Source organism: Anolis carolinensis, chromosome 2, assembly GCF_035594765.1.
Source record: "Anolis carolinensis isolate JA03-04 chromosome 2, rAnoCar3.1.pri, whole genome shotgun sequence".
Lineage (NCBI taxonomy): Eukaryota > Metazoa > Chordata > Lepidosauria > Squamata > Dactyloidae > Anolis > Anolis carolinensis.
The window spans coordinates 220,402,150-220,422,450 of NC_085842.1; positions in this window are offsets into that span (position 1 = coordinate 220,402,150).

The window sequence follows — 20,301 nt, forward strand, 5'->3', positions numbered from 1 at the left end:
TGTTACTATGAAATAGGTCAAGACAATATATGATACAAAGGCTTTTTAAAAAGCATTAAACAGACAATCCAACAAAGACAGTACCTTTAAGAAATTAATTAAAATAATTAAAAATATATTTAATAAATATTACTTAAAAATAAATAAATAGGACCCATCACACATTATTCCAACTCCCAATGATACCTTCCAATATTTCACAGAGGAAAATTGGGACAATAATATCAGAGTGTAACCAAGATGACAAATATTTTGAATGAGAAAGAAGACAAACTATTTTTTTTTTACTTTGAAGTCAAAAGTTGAGGACAAAGAGGGAAAGTGGGAAAAAGAGAAAGCATGACACTTAAAAGTAGATGGAAAAGTAGGATGACAGAGGATTAATTAGGATTGTCACTGTCAAATTAGGACAGTGGGAGGATATATTTATAATTTATAAGGCTGAAAAATTGTTGAAACAGAAATGTTTTTGCTTTTTAATGAAAAAAGACCAGACAGGGACCAACCATGTTTCTTTCAAGAGGGTTTTCATAGCCTTAGAGCAGTTATTTTCATAAAAACTAAGATGTAAAAATTATTAAATAATAGTACAAATTGAAGCTGCTTCTTTTATTAGTGCCCCTTAAACTATGGTGCAACATTGATCCTTGATTTCCCATATCTCCAGATCTGTAGCATTTCTTTCAACTTCCCTGGAAGACATCGATGATCAATTTCCCCCCAGTATTTTACTTTCTGTTTCTCTTCCACTACCAAGTAATATTTGCTGCTGGGAGCTTCATAAAATGATGCCACAGGAGACTGAAGTGTAAGAGAAAAAAGATTGCTCCACGCTGTGGAACTCTTACTATAACTGATCTCAAAATATGCGCTTGCTAAGTTTCGTTTTCTGCTAGTGTTCCCTAGAGCTGCTTCCCTCCATGTACACACTTGTGGAACACTTTGGTTCCTGTTCTTGTTATGCCATGGCACCTCGCTGCTGCTCCTGCATCATGGAAATCTAAACGACTACCTCTGAACGTAGTGAACACGCTCAGGTAATTGGGAGTTATCCCACTGATTGCAATGGAACCAAGGCAGCCCTGACTCTTGCTTGGAGTGATGCACTGATTAGTGAGAGCAATTCTGGTTGATTAAGTGGCCTTTTCACTGAAGCAAGACACCCTGTAAAATCTTCCCGTAAAGCAATGCTCCACACATTATGCTGTCTTAGAATCATGTGTAAGAATTGCAGGTGTAGCCTAGGGTGAAAAACATCTATAGTTTGGCGCTGGCTCTGTCTGATGAAAAAATAGCCTGTAAAGATGAAGCCATGCTTATTTCTTTGGGAAAAGTATTTCTTTATTTTCTTTCTTTCTGGGACATCTTTCTCCTGATATGGGACTTGAAGCAGCTAGTTGGAAATACAGTAGAGTCTCACTTATCCAACATAAATGGGCCAGCAGAACGTTGGATAAGCGAATATGTTGGATAATAAGGAGGGATTAAGGAAAAGCCTATTAAACATCAAATTAGGTTATGATTTTACAAATTAAGCACCAAAACATCATGTTATACAACAAATTTGACTGAAAAAGTAGTTCAATATGCAGTAATGCTATGCAGTAATTACTGTATTTACGAATTTAGCACCCAAATATCACGATGTTTTGAAAACATTGACTACAAAAATGCGTTGGATAATCCAGAACGTTGGATAAGCGAATGTTGGATAAGTGAGACTCTACTGTAGTACTTGAGCAGTGTGGTATATGGTAAGATCCCTCATAACTGCAGAATCTCCCTGTACAGGGAGAGATCTACTCCCATGTTGTGGCAGCTCCACTGGTTGCCGTTCTGCTTCTGGGCTAAATACAAAGTGCTGGTCATTACCTTTAAAGCCCTAAATGGCTCAGGTCCAGGCTACTTGACTGATTGTATCTCCTTGTACAAACCAGCCCGGGCATTGCAGTCAGCGGAGGAGGCCCTGCTCTCGGTCCCACCCCCATTTCAAGTACTGCTGGTGGGAACAAGAGAGTGAGCCTTCTCTGTGGCCACCCCCCCCCCCCCCCCCACCTCTGGAACTCCCTCCCTAAAGAAATAAGGCTGCCCCCCTTCCTCCTCTCCTTCAAAAAACTATTAAAGACCTACCTCTGCTCATTAGTATATGGAGAGGAGGAGGATTCATGAATGAGAGACCACTTCCGGATCCTGATTGAGAACTATGCTGTATCTGGGCTCTGTTCGGCTATGTCAGTCCAATTTTTCACCATAGGTTACGTGCATAATCCAACCCACACAACTGTGTTGAACTTCAGTTGGCTTTTGTAAATTACTGTGAACATTTATTTAGATTTTATGTCACTACAGTAGAGTCTCACTTATCCAAGCCTCGCTTATCCAAGCCTCTGGATAATCCAAGCCATAATCCAAGCTATTTTTGTCGTCAATGTTTTCAATATATCGTGATATTTTGGTGCTAAATTCGTAAATGCAGTAATTACAACATAACATTACTGCGTATTGAACTACTTTTTCTGTCAAATTTGTTGTATAACATGAAGTTTTGGTGCTTAATTTGTAAAATCATAACCTAATTTGATGTTTAATAGGCTTTTCCTTAATCCCTCCTTTTTATCCATGATATTCACTTATCCAAGCTTCTGCCGGCCCGTTTAGCTTGGATAAGTGAGACTCTACTGTATATAATTCTTGTTTGATTCTGTCTGACTATATTGGTTTTATTTATCAAAGTTATGTTCAATTCACTGATATTAGGTTTAATTTGATGTTAGGTTTTCCTATGTGGGGTCTTGTTGGGATTTTATGCCAATATCTATCTGTTCGCTCCGGTGGTGAAGTGTGTTAAAGCACTGAGCTCCTAAACTTGCAGACCGAAAGGTTCCAGGTTCAAACCCCAGGAGCGGCGTGAGCGGCCGCTGTTAGCTCCAGCTTCTGCCAACCTAGCAGTTTGAAAACATGCCAATGTGAGTAGATCAATAGGTACCGCTCCGGCGGGAAGGTAGCGGCACTCCATGCAGTCATGCCGGCCACATGACCTTGGAGGTGTCTACGGACAACGCAGGCTCTTCGGCTTAGAAATGGAGAGCACCAACCCCCAGTCAGACATGATTGGACTTAACGTCAGCGGAAACCTTTACCTTTTACCTATCTGTTTTATGAAGGCATTGAATGTATGCCGTTGTCTGTTGGAATCCATCCTGAGTCCCTTGGGGGAGATAAGATGGAATAGAAATAAAGTTTTATTATTACTATTATCATCATTATTATTGCTATTATTACTATTATAATCATCATCCATATCCAGTTATACTTATGAAAAAATGGTATCTCTAGGAATTTGTAAGATCTTCTGAGCAGTTCTATTGAATGCTTTCCCCACACATTACTATAGAGTTGCCTTCGGGTACTTAGAGAGGTCCTAGAGAGGATAGCTGGCTTATGGTGTTTGATCATATCTGTTGTAGCCTGGTCAGATACTGAGTGCTCAGAAAGTGAGTAAGGGGTGTTGGGATAGATTCAGAAGGTGCAGGGGAGGATAGAAGTGGCCTGGAAAAAGTTGTTTTGGAATCTCCTAGCAGTTCCCATAAGACTTGAGAAAGTAATATCAGTTCTCATGAGAACCTGCCAGAAGTGTAGGCTGAGAGAAATGTGAGAGACGAATGTTTGTCCAAATCCAGGCACTTGGAACTTCGGCGACAGAGTGTACAACAAAGACCGACTTGCTTTTCCCAGAGGCTTAGAGATGAGGAGAGGAAAACAAGGTGTGTGAGGAATGATGTCATGGGAGGTATTGAGGTCTTTTAAAGTGGTTTCTGCTGGTACAATCCTTTGTGAAAGCAACATTGTATTCAGGTAGACAGCTCTTGGTTCTTGATTCCGTTTTTGGAATTCATGTATTCAAGTTTCTAAGTTAGTTCTTGTTTCTAGTTCATGTGTGACATAGATTTCCTGCCTTGGATTCATGCTATCATGTTTATGGATACATCTGTGGATTGACTCTTCAGGCTGTATTTGAAAGAATTTTGGATTCCTGGTTATTTTGCAAATAACGTTTGGAATTTTGATTCTCTATTTTAGATTTGTTTATTTTTAGTATAGTCTTCTCTAAATACACTTTTACTTACTGGATTATATGGACAGAGTGTGGTTTATGGTGAAAAAGTGTTTCAGGGCTCTATTGCAACAATATCCATGCAGTCTGGTCAGGAACGTATCTTCTGCGAATACAGGGTCTTTGTGTACTTTTTTGAGCAGGGGTCACCAAACTAAGGCCTGCAGGCCAGATGCAGCTTTCCAGGGTTATTTACCTGCCTTCTGCCCTAAACTTTAGACTTAGGGTTGCTTTAAGTCTGAAACATTTTGATGGCACACAACAACAATCCTAATTAACTTGACTTATCTCAACAGTCAAAAGCATGCCCACATTTACCATTGAAATACTAGTAAAGTTATGTTGGTAAAAATGGTTATTAAAATATTGTATTGTTCTTTCATGTTTTTTTTACTACTAATAAGATATGTATAGTGTGCATAGGAATTTGTTCATTTTTTTTTTCAAACTATAGCCCCCCCCCCCCCAAATTGTCTGAGGGACCACGAACTGGGTCTCTGTTTAAAAAGTTTGAGGACCTCTGTTTTTGAGTGTTGTGACTTAGAGATGACCACTGTATGACCTTCGGCAAACTACACTCTCAATCTTGGAAGAAGGTGATAGCAAGCTTCAATAAATCTTGCCAAGAAATCACTATGATCACCTTAACGTCAGCATAAGGCGGGAATTATCTGAAGGCACACAACAAGAACAAGAACAACATTATAAAGATACATATGTTAGATCACATCAAAGGTCTGTATAGTCCAGTGCTTAGAGAAGTTTCCAGAATCTGGGGATCTGAGGAACTGATATCTAAATAAGTAAGGACTCCCAAGTTCTTATCTACTGCAGCATTCTATTTAAATACTGACCCACAATTGGGAAACCCATAAGCAGATCACTGAATGGGACAACACCTTCATGCTCCTGGTCCTCAATAACTAATATATACATTATACAGATATGGAGGAGATGTACAGCCATCATGGCTTTCATCCACTGCACAAATGTGTCCAATCTACTGTTAAAACTCTTCAAGCTAGTACCTACCACCTCTTTCTGCAGAAAGGGAGTCAGTGGTCCAACTGTATACTGTGTAAATATGTCCTTCATTTAATGTAACCTTAGTCAGTCTCTCACCATTCATCTTCAGTGTATGGATGCTGATATTAGGACTGTGAGAAAGGGATAAATCATAGAGTTGACTCCCATGAATGGGAGAACTCCAGGCATGAACTGCCTTGCTCAGATCTTGCAAAATCAGGAGTGTGGCTTTCTTGATGAAATCAATCATTTGGTAAAGCAGTCTCCTTTTCTCTATTGCCTTCCAGTTTGCTGAACATTGTCATCTTTTTCAGTGAGTCACATTGTCTCGTTATTTATCCAATGTCCAGCAACTTTAGCTCAGTCATCCTACCATAGAGAGACAGTTGAGAACTGATTTACTCTAGAATCCATTCATATATCTTTTTTTTCAGTTCTTTGTGGCTTCCTTTAATCTACTTTCTCCATGCCATGTGTGATTCTATACACTTTTATCAGATTTATTTTCTCTTGATATTTTTCTAAGACGAGTATCCATAAACATTCACTTTCAAAATGTTAATTTGTCATGTAATAGTGACATTAGAATCATAACATTGTTAGGTTTCTGGAGGCTATGTGGTACAAACCACTGTTCAGTGTAGGAAACCAAGAGTTAGAGTATTGTGATAAGATAGTTGTTGAACATCTCTGTAGGGTATCCAGGGAGAAGGACATCACTACTTATTTATGTAATGGTTCTTATTCCCTTGCTGCCAAGGCACATTTAACTGAATTCAACTGAGTGTCATTAGACACTCAACCTCATCAGACAGGGTTACTTTCAGTGGCATGTGCCAGATCTTCTATAGTTTTATGATGGAGCCTGCCAACTCCCATTCCATGATGTTGAATTACTTTCAGTGGGTCTCCGTTGTAAAACTATAGAAGTGGTGTATAGTGAGGGGGGGGGTGGACTCTTACCCCCATGGGATGAGGCAATGGATTAGACGGATGATGTGGGGTGATGAGCTTCCCATCCCCACCCCCACAATGGACACCGTCGGATTTGCCATGATGTGTGGCGATTCCGGCAGCCCATCTGATGCAGTCGCTAGTTTTCCCCTCTGGTCAAGAAAATACCAAATCTTTTGAACAGGTACATCCTCCATCTCTACAATCTGCCCATCTTTCTTTGGGCACCATAGCTTTTATGCAGGATCCATGGGCAACAACCATGTGATGTGACAATGATGGTCTTCCATCAGCCGGCCTGTCATGTAGGCCTGTCGTCGGAGTGTCTGCATTAAGCTCTGCAATCTGCCCATAATTCTTACAAATAGAAATAGGCTTAGTATAGGTCATCAAGTTAAAAAAAAAAAAAGGAGTACAATCATTCATCATCTCTATTTTGAGTACTGTTTATGATTCTCATCCATGGTTGATGTATTAATTTTCAGGTATTGATAGTGTTACATGACAACATAGATTCAACATGACAACCCATGGGAGATTTATTGACATTTGCCTTGTGATTTGTCAATCTTTGCAAAGAAACGGTGGTTGGTTAATCCCTCACAAACCACGTAGAAACCACAATCTGATTTGTTTATGATTTAGGCCATGGTTTATTGTGTCATCTTAGTCTAGAATTACAGTTTGTTTCTATCTTGAATTTCCAGCTGTCCAACTTTAAAGAAGAATAGACAAAAGAGGAAAACAGAAACAAACTGGAAATGGGAAATATCAGCTGTAGTTTCTTCCTTTGTTTGCAATGCAATTTGTGGTAAGCAATAAACCTTTGTCAACTAAGACCATAGCTTATTTTGCTGTGTGAAAGAATCCTTTGCATAGTAGTAAAATGCTATAAAGTATAAAAGGAGATACAGAAAAAAAAATTCCTGTTCATCAAGAGAGAGTTGTTATGATATATTAACATAAATGTGTTTTTAAAAGACTGTGAGCTTTGCATTTGTGAAATATTTGAAGCTTTTAAAAATAAACTACCAAAAAGTGGATGTGTGAAGAGATAGATTCCACAGATAAATTCCCGAGCTTGTCACAATTTGAAATAGTGTGGAAGCTAGATAATGCTGAAGATTTTAGAGATCCAAGGGCATGAGAGACACCTCAACAAGAGATAAGCTTTTTGGTCCTCCAGACCTTGAAAAGAACGAATTAATCATTCACAACATGCGTGCAGCATTGTAAGGAAAGTGCAAAAGTATCTGTGCCTTTAGGAAATATTAGCAGCTTGTTTGGTGATGCTTCCTCCTTCTTGTATCAACAGTATGCAAACTTTCTTTGTCCTCTTTCTCACAAATAGGAGATCAGCTGGTAAACTTATCTTCGGGTTGTATCTATTTAGGTGTAAGTGAGATATCATGGAACATAGTTTTCCTCTATAGAAACAGTGCATAGAAAATATTGTTGCAGAGAAAACTAAGCTGGGATGCCAGTTTTCTGCATGTAAGGTGCGAAACGTAGTTCAATTCAGAAAACGGAAGGAGGAAAAATGACCAGTTAGGTGTTTAGAAATGATGTGATGGAAAGAGGTTGGTTGGTTTGCCTGTCTAATTTTTTGCACACGCTTGCCAAAAAACAGTATTCAAGGTAGCTGATAGTAATAAAATATTGATTCAAAACAATGTCTTAGATAACATTTTTATGAGGGCTAACTGATTTGTTGCTGGCATTTTGTTTTATTATCTGTAGTTTTAGTTGTGCATGTAACTTATCCATTTTGTGCTATATCTTAATCCTTAAAATGTAAGATGGAAATAGATAAATCATAAACACAGCTATAAAATGCAACAAAGAGAGAACCAGCACCTGGCTGGTTAGCCTTCATGAACACCAGTTCAGTTTACCCTGTTGAAGGTCAAGAGAGAAGGAACCAACCAGCCTTCCCTGACACAGAGATCTAGGAGTGGCCACCAAACAGGCCATCAAGCAGGCCTTCAAGAAAGCCTTTATCACCTTCCATTTGTCCTTTTGGAGGTACTGCCAGGGTTGGTATTCCCTTATCTTCTCTGCAGAGCCCATAAGTCAGAAATGACACAACAAACAACAAATGGTGATATATCAGTAATGTGGAGGACTTCAGCGACTGTTTAGTAAGTGGTCGATGGTAGATGGCTGAGCATATAGGTTTGCATATGGACCTACCAAGCTGTGCTGCATTTTACAGGATTGCAACCCTGTCACATATAGCCATTGCTACCAATGTTTAAACTGGTGGACTGGTAAACCTTCTGGTGACCGACTATACTGTATTGAGGTAGATTAGACTTTAGAATGCAGATATGCCATCCACCACCCGGGCTATATTGGAAGCCTTATCACTTGGGTAGGACCTTGCCAGACTTTGTGGTTGTCTTCAAGTCCTGCTGCGTCCAAAGAAGGTGGCAGAACAGGAGTTTATGGGGTAGGGTGAAACAGAGACAAGATACAATGAAATTAATTCAATACAATTACAATCACTATTATATAAAACCCCAAATATTTTCTTATTTTTGTCTTTTCGCTTTGTAAGCAATTGATTTTTCATTAATAGACATAACAGTTTCATGTACTAGAAAATCAAAAGACCCATCAATCAATGTATGCTATGACTAAATCAAAGCAATGGTCTAAGAATAAGGAAAAGTCCCTATAGGAGCCTGTACTGTTTTTCTGTAAATTTGATTTGTGGATGTTGTGTACTTTCAAGTTGTTTCTGACTTATGCAGGGATTTATTCAGTGTAGGTTTGCCTCTGCCTTCCTCTGAGGTAGAGACAATTGAACTTATCCATGGGTTTTTGTTTTTGTTTTTTCGTATCAGGAGCAACTTGAGTCACTTCTGGAGTGAGAGAATTGGCCATCTGCAAGGACGTTGCCCAGGGGACGCCCAGATGTTTTGATGTTTTTACCATCCTTGTGGGAGGCTTCTCTCATGTCCCCGCATGGAGCTGGAGCTGATAGAGGGAGCTCATCCACACTCTCCCTGGGTGGGATTCGAACCTGGCAGCTTTCAGGTCAGCAACCCAACCTTCAAGTCATGAGGCTTTAGTCCTCTACGCCATCGAGGGCTCCTACCCACTCAGTGAGTTTCCATGGCCAAGAAACTATTTGGATCCTGGTTTCTAGAGGTGTAGTCCAAGGCTCAAACCACTGCACCACTGCCTCATACATTGATTTGCTACCTGCAATGTTATCAAACTAGATTTCTGGCCTCCAGATGACCCCCCCACACCCATTACCATGTAAACACAAGTAGTCTTGGCTCGGTGAGTCATCTCATCAGTAAAGCTAAAGTGCCACTAAATGAAGTGCAAATTTTGCTTGTTCACCCTAATGGGCTGTTAATTGGAGAGGTTCATTAAAACACTTGGGTGTCAACAGGCACATATGGAACAAGAGGTAACATGATCCTCAAAGTGTGGATGGGCAGATTTGCTTCTCATGAGTAGACACCTCTATATAGATTGAAGGTCTTTTAAGTTCAGATGATTTCAATGGAGACTAATTTTAAAGGAATTTTAAGCTCTCTTTTCTTAAAAACCAGAGAGTTTAACTTCAACTGGAACATTTGTTTCACACTTCTTCTTCCAGCCAATATTGTCCCAAAGAATAGTTTAGAACAGTGCTTCTCAACCTGGGGTTCCCCAGATGTTTTGCCCTTCAGCTCCTAGAAATCCTAACAGCTGATAAACTGGTTGGGATTTCTAGGAGTTGTAGGCCAAAACACATGGGGATCCACAGGTTGAGAACCATTGGTTTAGAAAGTTTGGAAGCGACGCAGAGAGGAGGAGGCTGAGAAAAACTATTGAGCAAAGAAAAACTACTGAAATCTCACCATGCTTCTCTTGAAAAACCAACAACATGAAATAACTTGGTAAGGGTATGGTTTGGATTCAACACACTACAAAAGAACTTTATTTAATTATTTGGTGGGACAAAACTTAATAATAATAACTATATTGTTTTTGATACCTTATTGGCCACTTTGAGTCCCATTGTTGGGAGAAAGATGGGATATAAATGATGGTAGTGGTGGTGTTTAAAATAATGTATTAAAGATGTATATTTTTCATATATCCCTGTCAAACTTCTCTTTTGACGGCCTTATACAATGACAGCTAGAAAAAGCAGGTTCCACTGTAACTGAGAAATCAGCTAGAAAGCTGGCAAACTTTTCCTTTATACCTCCATCCACTAAGAGTCTAGACACTTATTAAAAAGTGACAAAAGCTATAAATTTAGAAAACAGGTCACAGAATAACCAGGAGGAAATGTCTCCTCTTTAAGTCCCCTACCCAGTGAGACATGCCTTTTAATAAGACACTTCCCTATAAATGCACAAGTCGAGCCCTTTCATAAAGGTATCATAGCAGGTACACAGGCAGCAGGAGTGATTTTGCTGCTGTGTCAGCATTTCCACCCCCTCTCCAGAGTACAAATCAGTTTTTTCTCTGCTATCAGCCAACAGTCTCCAAACCCTAAAATATTCCCATACTCTGCCCTCAGACTGTGCAGTGATTTTTATCTTCCACATTCCGGTCCCAGAAAAGTAGGGTGTGACCAGCATTCCTTAGATGCCATTTTCAATGGCCAGCTTCATTTCACATAAGTGCCTATCATCCACAATGGAGTCCATCAGAAAACTTGAATGGGAGAGTGCATATTTCAACAAAAAATGGTTCTGGTGATTTTGAACATACTCTTAGTGTTCTGTGACTTCCAGGCATCTTACTCTAAACTAGAATCACCCAGAAGATTTATGGCATTCGTAGGATGTTGAGGAATCCAGCTTGTGTGCAGCTCTGGTGGGTTGGAAAATGGAATATGTATGAATTTTATTCTGCTTTATTGTGATTATCTGGGCTTGGCCCCTTGTTAGCCAACCCAAGTCTCTGCAGGGAGATGGAGGTGGGGTATAAAATAAAGTTATATTATTATTATTTTATTGTATGACACAGCAAACAAGATAGATATGCTGGATTTTGTATCACAAAATCACAAGTCGAACACTTCCCAAGTATCTAGGACTGTGTGATGTATTTTCGGATGATGCGCGCAGATCCCAGTAGGGTGGCTTTTTGCAGTTGGCAGATCGTAATTTTGTCAATGTCTATTGTTTCCAAATGCCGGCTGAGATCTTTTGGCATGGCACCCAATGTGCCGATCACCACCGGGACCACCTGTACTGGTTTCTGCCAGAGTCTTTGCAGTTCAATCTTGAGGTCCTGATAGCGGCTGAGTTTTTCCTGTTGTTTTTCGTCAATGCGACTGTCACCTGGGATGGCGACATCAATGATCCAAACCTTTTTTTCCCCCACAACTGTGATGTCTGGTTTATTATTATTATTATTATTATTATTATTATTATTATTATTATTATTATTATTATTATGTGGTCTTGGGATGTGGTGGAGACTCTGTAGGTCAAGGGGTCTCAACCTGGGTCCTCAGATGTTTTTGGCCTACAACTCCCAGAAATCCCAGCCAGTTTACCAGCTGTTAGGATTTCTGGGAGTTGAAGGCCAAAAACATCTGGGGATCCACAGGTTCAGAACCATTGCTGTAGGTGTTTAAATAAATGCTAGGTGGTCCTTGATTGTGTATTCTTACATGGACGGCAGAGTGTTAGACTGGATGGGCCCTTGTGGTCCTTTCCTACTCCATGTTTCTATGATTCCAAAAAGGCTTCTAGGACAATAATATACATTTTTAAAATTAAAGGTACAGTTCAAAGGAGTCTGGATGGTAGGATGGGGGTAAAAAAAAAATCTTAGTACAGTGTTCCCTCACTACTTCGCGGTTCACTTTTCATGGATTCGCTGTTTCGCAGTTTTTCAATCTATATATATAAATGAGTGATGGCATCATGGCGACTAACAAAACAACAAAACTTGTTGCCCTCCAACCTTGAAATTTGACAACACAACCCATCATCCACGCCTCTAGGTTGATACAACAAAAAGAAAAGAAAAATAAAGTCCTAATTAGAGGGAAAGGAATAATTGTTTTTATCCAATTGCTGCCAGTTAGAGGACTAATCTCTGCCCACTTGGTCTCCTAGCAACCAACTCAGCCCAGGGGACAGGCAGATTTAGGCCTCGGCCTCTTCCACAGATGATCTAATTTGCACTGGATTATATGGCAGTGTAGACTCAAGGCCCTTCCACACAGCTATATAACCCATTTATAATCTTATATTATCTGCTTTGGATTATCTGGACTCCACACTGCCATATAATCCACTTCAGTGTGCATTTTATACAGCTATGAAGAAGGGGCCCTCATATAATCCAGTTCTAAACCGATAATATAAGATTATAAATATAATATGTAATAATTACTGTGATATAATAATACAGAACAATATAATCTCTAAAATCAGGACAGTAAATAAAGATCAACACTCTGAAAGCATAAGCCACAGCAACGCGTGGCCGGGCAAAGCTAGTAAACTCTAAAAGACTATTATAAATCATTAAAAAATTACAATTTATAGCCTAAGGAAGGGAGGAAGGAGAAGCCAAAGGGAGAGAAAAGGAGCAACGGGAGGAGAAGAAGGCGATTTATTAACACACTATTGGTTGATAAAGACTTAAAATAGTGTATAACTACTAAAATAATGTATAAATATTAAAATAAATCTAGTATCCCTACTTCGCGGATTTTCATTTATTGCGGGTGGTCGTGGAACCTAACCCCAGCGATAAGTGAGGGAACACTGTAGACCACTTGTGGCCCAAGTGCCATATTTTGCCAACTATTCCATTATGTCATGATCTTGAAGATGTTAGTTCTTTTCTAGAAAAAGAACAATAATTCAATCAAAGTGAGGGGTTTTTTTTCCAGACATGGGTAAGTGAAATTCCAGGTACGGATCCTGCAGATATTGGAGTTGTACTATATTTCAGTACCCTGCCATTTAAAAAAAAAATCTGTCAAACATCTCACCAGCCAATACAGAGTATGTGCACCTTTTCTGCACTCAGGTCATGATTTTTTCATCAGCATCATACCTTGGAAAAGTTGCTTTTTGTTATGGAAATGAGAGTCAAACAAGAGAGTTCCCAAATCATTACAGATTTACTGGAACAGACAAGGCATCTGTGTAGTCTAGTATCATTCACCCTGATACTGAACTCATCTGGTGTATGCTGATAAAAATGGAGCTAAAATGATGCTACTAGGAAAGAGGTTTGAGCATTCTTCAAGGAACCTCAAGCTGATTGGAGAAGCTAAAAAAAAAAAACCTCCCAAAGCAACTTTAAAGGTGAATCTTTTCATGGAAGTTCCAATTGTTCTCTTTGCCAAAGGTTCCAGAAGTATGCGCGTTCCTCCGAAATGTGTTCTTTTCCCAGTCAAAGTCAACTAGATGCTTGCAGAAGTTCATGAATAGGACATGAATGTGAAGAATGAGCCCTGCTGTTTGTACATAATGTTCCATATTCATTATTTGGAAAGCAGAGATCATTATCTGTACATGATAAATTCAACTAAAATAGCTAAATGTAGATTTGTACCACACAAATCTGACTGATCCAGAGGTAGCAAACTCAAGTGGATGAGACAGCCAGACTCCCCTTCCTGTAAATTTCAGGGGCAATAACAATTCGACATTTGCATTGACTATATTGAGAAACAGTGATCAGTGGTAGTATTTCTTTTTTTAAAAAAAATAATTTTTATTAAATTTTGAAAATAACAATAAAATCCACTTTAGTGGGTTAGGAAAGTATGGGGGGGAGAGAGGATGGGGGAAAGGAGGAGGTGGTAGAAAGTGAGGGGAAAAGGGGTAATAAGGGTAGGGGGGGTCAGGGTCCTTGTTGATTCTTGACTTCCATTCTTCTCTATAAAGTTGTCGTAACTATTTGTATTATTTATGTTGTTGGTATCATTCATTTTTTTTGTGTCGACAGTTGACACTTCTCCTTCGTGTTAAGGGCTTTATAACAATATTCTAACTTTTTCTTTCTTCATCCAGTCCTTTACTGGTGTCCAATCTATCCTTTTTTTTGGCTTATGTTGTGTTGTTGATAGCAGGAACGTTAGGTAGTCCATATTCATTATATCCCATATTCTTTTTATCCATTTTTCCACTTTGGGTATTAATTTGTTTCCATAATCTTGCAAGAACTAATCTGTCAGCTGTTGTTAAGTGTGTAAAGATTTTGTCTTCATTCTTTCCCCATTGGTTATTCGTCATGCCCAATAGAAAGAATTCTGGGAGTAGTGGTATTTTTATCTTTAATTTTTTTTGACATTTGTCATGAATTTCCCTCCAGTACGGTTTTACCTTCTCACAAGACCACCACATGTGTAGATATGATCCTTCACCTCTTCCACATTTCCAGCATTTAATCTTCTTGCCTTTGGTAAATTTTGATATCCTTTTTGGGGTCAGGTGCCACCTATAGAACATTTTCCACCAATTTTCTTTCAATTCATTGAAAGAAAATTGAATCAGTGGTAGTATTTCTAACAATAACCTTCACCAGCCAGTCTCGAAGTGCATCTTTTCTGCACCCCCTTCATTATTTTTTTATCAACAATACAGCATGAATATCTGCATTTAAGATGACATATTCCAAGATCTTCCCATTAGTTGGTCCACTGGCCAGTTCCTTGTAAGATTTGAGGAGCTATCTTCCCCAAAAGTAACCTTTCCACACTGTGATTAGCACCTCTTGCAGCTCTTTGATTGACTTCATTACTTAAGCAAATCTGATATTCTGAACTACTCTAAGGCTCAGAATTTTCCTTTCCATACTCCTTGAGGCACTTGTGCTGCTAATTTAAAGGGAATGGTGGGGTAGACTGATGCTGATGTCGGCAGTATCAAATATTGCTGCATCAGCTTCTTTGTCCTACTAAAGGCATCAGCTCACTCTAAAGACAGCTCAGTGCTTTCTGTAGAGCATGAAGGGAAGTTGGAGACCATGCTAGACACCTAAAATAGGCTTCACATCAGAATCTCAGGCCTTGCGATTGACAAATGGGATAAAATCCTTTTGACAAAGCATCAAAACGCCCACAAATTGTTATTCCAGTCTGTACTACTAAATCTCACATTAGAAATGTGTTTCTTGTTTGTCGGCTTGCCAGAGGATGACAACAAATGGCCATGTACTCAGTGCCGATATACTTCCTACTTCTCTCCAACCCTGGGCACCTGCACATTTAGTGCATTCCTTTGGCCTCCTATGCAGAATCAGGACCTGATTTGATTAAACATGGGCAAGTCACAACTAGTAGATATGTTATTGTCAAGCGATGCAACTAGATTTTTGTTTAATACCTCAGTCAATCATATATGTCAAGAATGAGGTTGTGATCCCCCAAGGGCTATTTGGTATCCATTTCTATGATGCTTCACTACTGACTAGGGCGAATGGAATTTGTGGCCCAATATCGTGTGGTGGAGGCTCCTTCTTTGGAGGCTTTTAAGCAGAGGCTGGATGGCCATCTGTCGGGAGTGCTTTGAATGCTTCTTGGCAGGGAGTTGGATTGGAAGGCCCATGAGGTCACTTTCAACTCTATGATTATATGATTCTATCAGCAATCACTCATGTCCGAGTATGATTGCCCTCCAAGTGAGTGTCTTCGTGGTGGGTCCATAGATGACTCTAAAGACCTATTTTTGATCCGCACATTCTTTCACAGTGAAGACATCAGTTTCCAGGTGGAAGGCAGTCCCGGTCAGGGTTGGCTTGACTCGCCTTCCTCTTGACACATTTCTCCCTTTCGCCCTCCATTCATGCCTCTTTGAATTCCACAACACTGTTGGTAACAGCTGACCTCCCGTTAGTACACTCAAGGACCAGAGCTTCCTGGTTCTCAGTGTCTATGCCATAGTTTTAAAGGTTGCCTTTGAGCCCAACTTTAAATCTCTTTCTGTCCACCAACATTTTGTTTTCTATTTTTGAGTTGGGACTAGAGTAACTGCTTTGGGAGATGGTGATCAGGTGTTCCTACAATGTGGCCAGTCCAGCGAAGTTGATGGCGGAGGATCATTGCTTCAATGTTGGTGGTCTTTGCTTTTTTCAGCACTCTGACATTTCTCTGCCTGTCTTCCAAAGAACTCAATCATCACGCATTGACTCCTGGTCTACAGTGTCCATTAGACACTAGTTTTGTGTCCTGGACATCTGGGAGTGGACATCTGAAGATTTTGAGTGCATTGTCATCAATAGACAGATGGAATACAGCTCTGTCCACACAGACACCAGAACACCGAGGGAACTTTAAGGGTTCCTGATTAATTGAGGTGATAATGTGCTGGATCAGTGGTTCCCAATCTTTGTTTCTTTGGATTTCTTTGGATTTGGATTTCTTTGGATCCTTGTGTCGGCAGGACTGATGACTTGAAGGTTGGGTTGTTGACCTGAAGGTTGCCGGTTCGAATCCGGTGAAAGGGCAGATGAGCTCCCTTGGTCAGCTCCAGCTCCCTGCAGGGACATGATAGAAGCCTCCCAAAAAGATGGTAAAAAAAATCAAACATCCGGACGTCCCCTGGACAACATCTTTGCAGGTGGACAGTTCTCTCACACCAGAAGCAACTTGCAGTTTCTGAAGTGGCTCCTGACACGAAAAACAATTAGCATTCATGCAAACTAAATTCAAAATAAGAATGCCATACGATTCTTTAGGGAAGACAAAATATATTATATTGGTGGCAGCTGTTGAAATTGCCATTAAAAATCCAGGCCAGCTTTGAATCACCCCATTTAAAATTACTACAATAATCAGGTTCAGGGTCCAACATTCATGAAAGGCTTACTTCAGGAGAAATGAGGGAAGCAATTCTTCTCCCACCTCATCCCAATGCTTTGAACCTCAGAACTTGCTTTGGAGGATTGGGAATATTTTGGATCAGAAATAGGAAGAAGGGAAGAAGGTAATGTGCTACAACAGGAGTGGGAAATTGCCATGGGCCAAATTCTTGCAAATCATTCAAACAGAGGCTAAAAACAGACTGAAATTAATTCAAATTAATTCTTCATTAATTATTATTAATTTAACAACATTTCTCCCCCTTAATAAAATCTTTTAACAGTACTTGATTAATTATTATATCTATATGTATGTATGTCTGAATGGAGCTTGAATGTACTTAAAGTAACTTTAATTAAGATTGCATTGACCAGGATATTGAATATTTATACCAAACTACAAGGAACTAATTGATTGTGATATTGACAATTGCATTGACTAGAGTTCATTTAGTCCCCTTTTCCTTATTAATTAAGTTGTAATTGGCACTGGCAATTAAAAAAATTGGGTGGGGATGCCACTAAGAAGGCGGTGGGTGACTGCAAGCTGATGAAGCTTTACCCATCCCTTTGCTAGAATATGTCTTTTAACGCAATGTTGGATTTAGATCCAGGACTTTGTTGTTGTTTTTGCTATTGTTTGCTTTTCAAATGATTACCAACTTATGGTGACCCTAAGTTTAGGAGGCTAAGAATATATGAGTATTAGAGGTATTTTTAATACTAGTAGCCATATTTTCATGGTTTCCTCCTTTCTGTTGAAATTGTCCACATGCTTGTGGATTTCAATGGATTCTCTATGTAGTCTGACATGATAGTTGTTAGAATGGTCCAGTATGTCTGTGTTCTAAAAACTCTAAAATCAGAACAGTAAATAAGGAACAACACTCTGAAAACAGAGGAATTCCAGAGATGAAACAATCAGGGGCAGCTAACACCTCTGAACAAAAGATTCCCCCAGGCAGGAAGAAGCCAGGACATGATTTTGGCAAGGCCATTAATGCTAATCAAGGTGATTAATTACAACATTCACACTGGCCTCCAACAGACAAGAGTTCTTTTTTCCCACCCTGGACCTTCCACAGATATAAACCTTCCTTGCTTAGTTTTTTCCAATATACCTCACAACCTCTGAGGATACCTGCCATAGATGTGGGTGAAATGTCAGGAATGCTTCTGGAACATGCCCATACAGCTTGGAAAACACACAACAAACCCAATTAAACCTTGGTCCCCAGATGGGCTCAAGTTACACCATGCTGGCTTTACACCTACAGTAGAGTCTCACTTATCCAACGTTCTGGATTATCCAACGCATTTTTGTAGTCAATGTTTTCAATGCATTGTGATATTTTGGTGCTAAATTTGTAAATACAGTAATTACTACATAACATTAATGTGTAATGAACTACTTTTTCTGTCAAATTTGATGTATAACATGGTGTTTTTTGTTCTTAATTTGTAAAATCATAACCTATTTTGATGTTTAATAGGCGTTTTCTTAATCTCTCCTTTTTATCCAACATATTCAGTTATCCAACGTTCTGCTGGCCTGTTTATGTTGGATAAGTGAGACTACTGTAATTTAAAACTTATTTTAAAAGGTATTGTTTCATTATCCAGGTGAAGGTCACTAGGGGGCACTAGAGAGAGAAGGACAGCCCATTTTAAGGGGGTGGAGGGTGGGTTGAGGAAGTACAGTAGAGTCTCACTTATCCAACACTCGCTTATCCAAGGTTCTGGATTATCCAACGCATTTTTGTAGTCAATGTTTTCAATACATCATGATATTTTGGTGCTAAATTCGTAAATACAGTAATTACTACATAGCATTACTGCATATTAAACTACTTTTTCTGTCAAATTTGTTGTATAACATGATGTTTTGGTGCTTAATTTGTAAAATCATAACCTAATTTGATGTTCCAGCTATAGAAAACAAACCACAGTAAAAGTATTTAGTTGGTACAGTAGAGTCTCACTTATCCAACGTTCTGGATTATCCAATGCATTTTTGTAGTCAGTGTTTTCAATACATCGTGATATTTTGGTGCTAAATTCGTAAATACAGTAATTACTACATAGCATTACTGCATATTGAACTACTTTTTCTGTCAAATTTGTTGTATAATATGATGTTTTGGTGCTTAATTTGTAAAATCATAACCTAATTTGATGTTTAATAGGCTTTTCCTTAATGCCTCCTTATTATCCAACATATTTGCTTATCCAACATTCTGCCGGCCCGTTTATGTTGGATAAGTGAGACTCTACTGTAAAACAATTTCTCCCTGTTTTCTTGTTATCCCCCCGCCCCAATCCATGTCTCTGTCGAAAACAAACCTACTTTATGATATCGGAAAGGAGGAGGGGGAATAATCAGCGAAAATGGGAAAATTTTGTTTCCCTTTAACTCCACCCCATAAAAAGGACTATCCTTTTCTCTCTAGCACCCCTTAGTGGTCTCCACTTAGATAATGGAGCAGTACCAAAAAAAACCCAAACAAACCTAATTCAGTGGTTCTCGACCTGTGGATCCCCAAGGTGTTTTGCCTTACAACTCCCAGAAATCCCAGCCAGTTTATCAGCTGTTAGGATTTCTGGGAGTTGAAGGCCAAAACATCTGGGGACCCACAGGTTGAGAACCACTGCCCATCCAATGGTTCCCAACCTTTGGTCCTCCAGGTGTTTTGGACTTCATCTCCTAGAAATCACAGCCATCTTAACAGCTGTTAGGAATTGTGGAAGCTGAAGTCCAAAACACCTGGAGGACCAAAGGTCGTAATCGAACATTGCATTAATGGGACTCTGCCTACAAACACCTTGTCTCATGGGTTGACTAATGAATGTACCTTCTGAAAAGCCCCGGGGTCAAGTACAGGCCAACAATTCCATCAGATATTGGTGAAAAGCAGTTCTGGGCATCATGGTGATCAGAAGCATACATTATGCACATGGAGCTGTGATGTTCTGAGAAGATGAATCAGTAAAGGCTTGCCCTTAAGACACATGGCATTCTTAGAGACGACATTAATGGCTGTGGAGCAGTTATGACTGAGCTACCTAAAACAATCTGCACATAATTATGCTAGCCGAGCTACCAGGAAGACAAAACCCTTGTGGGCATTTCTATGGAAATGAGGTCAGCTAAGAAACCATATCCAGGAAGATTGAGTTTTGTTTTGTTTTGTCTTTCTTTCTTTCATTTTAAAAGATCACAGGCTAGAAGTTACTCAAGCTTCCCATGGTTGATGTGAAGCTCCAGCTTCCTCGTGTACTGCAGCTCTTATTTTCCAGGAGCACTGGCTGACAGAAATAGTCAGGATTCATTATTAAAAGACAAAGAGACACATTATCTGCTCAAACGCTGAAGGTACGTCAAAAGACTTTTTTTGTGAAGTCCTGGCGTTCCT